Genomic DNA, 6,000 nt, shown 5'->3' with positions numbered 1-6,000 from the left:
CGAGAGCTCCCTGCAAGTCCTCTTGACATCGCAGAACCACCCTGCAGGACTTGGTGGCCTAAAACAACATTTGTTTTGCTGAGGAACCTGTAGTTTGGCCAGGGCTTGGCAGGGGCGGCTCCTATCTGCTCTGCTTGGCACCACCAGGTCAGCCCAAAGGCTGGGGTGGGTCATCTGGAGCCTTGCTCACTGGCCACGGGTACGGCTGGTGCACGGCTGGGCACCTGAGCACCACTGCCTCCGTCTGGTTTCGCCACATGGCCTCTTCAGCATGGAGGCTTCAAAGGAGCAATATTTTTTTTCTTTAATTGAGGTGAAATTCACAGAACGTAAAATTCACCATTTAAAATGAACAATTCGGTGGCATTTGGCACATCATGGTGTTGCACAACCACCACTTCCAGAACATTCTCATCACCACGTTCCTCACCCCAGAAGGGAACCCCACACCCATTGGGCAGTTGCTCTTAACCTCTCCTCCGCCAGCTCCTGGTGCCAGCCCACCTGCTGTCTGTCCCTGCGGCGCTGGGGGACACGTTCGCCTTCACGGCTGGCTCCTTTCCCTTTGCACAACGCTTCTGAGGTTCCCGGGCTGCCGCTCGGGTCAGCACTTTCCTTCGTTCACGGCTGAACTGCAGGACTGCGCCAGGCTTTGTGGATCCCTCCACCCCGTGACGGACACTTGTGTTGTTTCTACTTTGGACTGTCATGAACGGGGCTGCCTGCAACCTGGGGGCGTGTGTGCGTCCCGCTCTCAGCTCTCTCGAGTGTGTGCCGAGCAGTGGCATTGCTGGGTCCCGTGGTAACTCCCTGTTGGATTTTTTGACAAGCTGGCAGAGGGTCTACCACGGCGGCCGCACCGTTCCACATTCCCGCCAGCGACACACAAGCGTCCCAGCCTCTCCACATCCTCGCTGTCACTTTCCGCTCTTTGGTTATCACCAACCTACTCATGTGAATGGCCAGACTTCTTGCGCGTCAGCCCGTGTTCCCAAGGCTCATGTCGCCTGAGAGCGCCAGGTGGGCCTTCTCAAGCCACTTTCAGATGTGGCCTCATGGCCAGGAAGGTCACCTCCACCACATGCGCTCCTGCCCACGTCCAAGGGGAGAAGCTCCGCTTTTCCACAGGAGGAGCGCCAGAGAATTGAGGGGAAAAACGTTTAACAATCACGACATCTCCACGTTTCTCATTCGCTCTCTCAGACCAGTGCCACTCAGCGTGTCATCTCAGGACAAGATAAGGAGCTTATACCAGAAGAGACATCAGCACCTGCCCCTGCGCCAGGACAGTCTTGTCAGCTGACCCAACCGCGCTGCCTCTCAGTCAGGGTCCTGGGACACAGCGGAAGACCTGTGCCCCGTGCTCTGAGCCTCCCCCAGGTTACACAGGGCCGGAAGGTTATACAGTTTGGGAGCCCCCCTTTAAGAAAAAGAGTAAAAATTCAGACTCCCAAATTAGGTACAAAATGGGAAAAGAATTCACAACAAATTACACGTTTTAAAGTCGACAAATCCCTAGATGTCTGCAGTTCACCCTCACTGGTGGTGACACATCTGTCACACTTTGTTCCTACATTGCCTGGCTGTGTCCTCTTTCATCACCCCTTCCCGTGATAATGATCTTGCAGTATCATGTAGGAATAGAAAAGCCCCTCAATCTTTCCTCGAGTGTGGTTGATCTCTGTTTTGAATTATTGCTACTTTAGAAAAGTCTCTTTCATCTTCACAACTCTTATTGGCACAGTCATGGAAATGTTTAGAACTGTAGTCAAGTGTGGGGGAACTGTTCTCAAGTTTCTTTCATGTCTGAGCTGTAAGATTCTAGAACACGCCCAGCGTTCCTAAACTCATCTTTAATGCTCTGACAGGAGTGTGGTGCGCTTCTGACTGTGCAGCATCGTCGAGCGTGTTCCTGACAAGAGCGAACGTCTGTATCGAGCAGGTACTGATGAGAATCAAGTCTTCCTGGTTTACGTTCACACACCTGCTGGCGGGAAGAATTGTCCACAGACTTCCGGCTCCAACATATCAAGCCTCATCTCTCCTCCACAATCTGTACTCCCTGTTCCAGGTCCCGAAGGACACGTTCCTAGCACAATACAACCGCGGCCTTGCTCCTTCTGGTTACGACACCAGGTGTCAGGCAGTGGACAAGAAGCATGTTCTTGAAGCCAGCCCTAACCCAGGATGACTGGCAATGACCTACTAAATGCAGAAGTGACTGTGAACCGCACAAGTGTATCCCACTAACCTCAAACGAATCGTGTCCCTAACTCTGCTTACCCTTAGCCAGATCCCAAAAGTACCATGTGGCCTCGACATCACCCAACAGAAGAGGAAGTATGAAGGAAGGGAAGTTAGAATGGAAGGAGGGAACAGTTTTAACCAACTGCAGTTCAAGTCTCTCACTTCTGCAAATTTTATAAAATCTTGGGAACATGCAAACACACTGCCGAGGCCCAATCGCGAGTGAGGGGCCTCAAGCTAAGGCTTTGTCTCCCGGTAAATCCACGCCAGTGCCCCACCAAACTGTTGCTACCCCCTCACCCAACCTCACTCACTCCTTGCGACCCTGCTCCGTATGTCCCTGAGAACACAGAGCAGAAGGATCCCACTCCCGCTTGCTGGCCCTGTGCCCACATCTGCCACCCTGCGCTCTACACCCCATCATGGCATCGATCCCAAATTTCCCCCTCGCTACGGGATCATTCCAACAGCATCAAAACATGCAGCGACTTCTCCTTATTCAAAAATAAACTCCCTCGCCCCCACATCCACTCTCCTGCCCGTTTGCTTCCATTGTAGCAAAACTGCTTAAAGAAGAGGTCCAGCTGGGCGGCCTTCCCAGTCTCCCTCCCCAGGAATCGGTCCCCAGCGCCGGGACGGTTGGGGCCTGGGCAGCAGCTCACGGAAGTGGCCACTCCCTGCTCCTCAAAGTGCTCCTTTCCCCGCCTGGCTTCTGGGACTTCCGTCTTTCTGTCTCTTCCTGCTTTGCTGGCAGCTCCTTCTCGGTCCCCTCTGCAGGTTCTTCCAGCTCCCTGGATGGCGTCCCCAGGCACAGCCTCCATCCGTCTCTTCTACATTTACACTCCCTTCTTTGGTGTCCTTGGCCCAGCTTGTGGCTTTAAATACTAGCTGTATGCAGGTGACTCGAAACTCTGTATCTCATTTGTACACCGACATCCACAGCAGCCTCATTCACAGTAACCACCATACGGAAGCAGTCCCAGTGCCCACTGACAGAGGGCCGGGCAAGCACGTGTGTTCCATCATACGGGGCAGGAGCGTCCGCCTTAAGACGGACATGGACACATCTACCGCGTGGATGAGCCCAGAGGACATCGTGTTGGGTGAAATCAGCCAGACACAAACAGACGAGTACTATGTGATTCCCCTTCCAGTTCTGGAGATGGACACGGGCGATAGTTGCACCACACTATGAGACTGAATAATACTAAACTGTACACTTAAAGATGGTTCAGATGGCAAACTGCATGTTCTGTATGTTTTACTACCATAAAAATTATTGGGGAAAAAATGCCCATCTCCGGCCAGGACCTCTCCACTGAGCCCTGGAACTGTGTATCCAGGCACCACCCCCAACCTCCGGCCCCGCCACACACACACACACACACACTCACACACACACACACTTCTAGCTGGGTGTCTTGTCTACACCTCAGCAGTCTGCTCTCATCCCACCCCCTTCACACGCCTGCCCGTCATTCATTAACCGCATATCTGTCTTTCCAGTGGCTCACACTCCAAACTAGAAATTGCCTACAGTTCCTCTCTTCTCTCACCCACACCCAGCCTGTCAGTGACTCCTGCTATCTCCACCCTCAAAAATCAGTCCAGGATGCGGCTCTTCTCGCCACCTCCCTGCCACCTCGGGGCACTGAACCTTCCTGCTGGTCTCTCGGACCAGCCAGCCGGTCCTCTGGTCTGCGTCCTCCCTCGCTCCCTGCAGGCTGTTCCTGGTACAGTGGCAGCCTGACTGAACCCCCAGGCGGCAGGCAGGGCCCTCCACGCCCATCACAGAGAAAGGCCCTCAGACCCTATGCTTCTCTCCCTGCTCCCTTCCTGCTGCGTACCGTGTATGCCTGTCACCCCCCTAATATTCTTTGCACTGCCCTTGTTTTGTGCTCTCTGGCTGTAGGCTGTAGTTTGGGTCACCACCATATCCCCAGTGCCTGGGACGCAGCCTGGCATATAGCAGGTGTTGAATGAAGGTCACCCTAGCCAGTGGGCTGTGGGCTGGAAGATGCCCCTAATGGGGCTCCCACAGTGCAGACCCAGAGCTTTACCTCGGGGTCTATGTCTTGGTCCCCACCCCACCCCCAAACTTGGGCACCTTGTCACACAGAGCGGATCCCTCTCCTCCTAGTTTGGAACTCCCTCCTCTTCAGCTCCTCCTGGTGCTCGGTGGGCGTGGGCCTGAGGACTCCAGAGACACTCCCTGTCAGCGAGTTCTCCCATCGAACCCTGTGATGTGTCCCCCAGGCCCCTTCAGCTACACTCCTCACTGCAAGGATTGGTGGGGCTGCCTGGAAGAGGCGGCCAGGAGGGGAGCCCTAGGTGTGGGGTCCTTCCAGGTCAAAAACTCAAAAGGCCTTTTATTAGGTCCCGGGTCTGGGGGGCTCTCATTTGCCAACAATTCGATCACCTAACCCTGTGCGATGCCCCAGAGGGTGTGCAGTGGGAGGGCCAGGCCTGGGCCCAGCACGTACTCGGTGTCACCCACCCTCCTGCTCCAGGCACTTTTTCCATCCCAGACTCTCCAGTGACAGGCAGGAAACACTCTTCTGTTTCTGTGTGAATTTGGGCACAGCACTTAAGCCAAGGAAAAGGTGACGTTCCATGCATCTGCCCAGCCAGACATCTGGGTTGCTGGACGTCATACCACAGAAGCCTGGAGACAGGAGCTTCCAGGCTGACCTGATGAAGGGAGTGAATCTGACTGCTCTAGGTGCCTCCAAGTGGAATCACATGGGATCGAGGGAGAGTTGTTCGGGTGTCTGGCACACAGTAGGTGCTCAATGAACCAGGGTAACTTTCCCCAAGGTGTGCTGATTAAGAAAAGGTTTCTTGGTAACAAATAAGCTTGGTGTTGCCAGAGCCACCTTTCCCAGGGTTTTTAAATTTAAAAAAGAACAAATATACATATATATATATATATACACATACATATATGTTTAGATATGGGCTCTCAGGCTGTTGCCCACGCTGGAGTGCAGTGGCGCAATCCTAGCTCACTGCAGCCTCCAACTCCCGGGCTCAAGCGATCCTCCTACCTCCACCTCCCGAGTAGCTGGGACTATCAGGCATGTACCACCACCCCCTCCCCGCAGTGATTTAAAAAATTTTTTTTTGCATCACATGCCACATGCAGGGTTTGAAAAGGAAAAAAGTATGTATTTTTTCGTACAGATGAGGTCTCACCACGTGGCCTGGTCTTGAACTCCTGGACTCGAGGGATCCTCCCACCTTGGCCTCCCAAAGTGCTGGGATTATAAGCTCGAGCCACTGCCCTCAGCCTTCGGGAGTCTTAAACATGTGCTGTGCTGTGATGTGCCAGCTGCCTGCATCTTCCACAGCAGCTCTGATCAAAACCAACACTCTATGTTGCATCTCAGAGACCTGAACTCCCTGAAACCCACTTTCCGAGAACAGTGAGGCGGGTTTCTGAAGACTTTGCCCCTCAATTCCCAGGAAGGGCTTCCATCATTCCCTTATTAAGCGTTTCAATTTTTCAATCAATGTTACACGTATAACTGTAGTCATAAATATAAGGCCTACTGTATTCCTATCTCCTATCCCAAAGAAAACCAATTTGAACTTTAAGCTTTTTCTTCCTCTTTTACCTCCATATTTCTAAACAACATACTACTGTCACGTTTTCAGCTTTGGACATCCGTTGTTGATTTCCTGCTAAGAACAAGAACTTGGCTCTCTTACCCTCTGCCACCAATACACAGGCACATTCTTTCCCTCTCCCAG

The sequence above is a fragment of the Theropithecus gelada genome, chromosome 4 (genome assembly GCF_003255815.1).
Source record: "Theropithecus gelada isolate Dixy chromosome 4, Tgel_1.0, whole genome shotgun sequence".
Lineage (NCBI taxonomy): Eukaryota > Metazoa > Chordata > Mammalia > Primates > Cercopithecidae > Theropithecus > Theropithecus gelada.
This window is presented reverse-complemented; position numbering follows the sequence as displayed.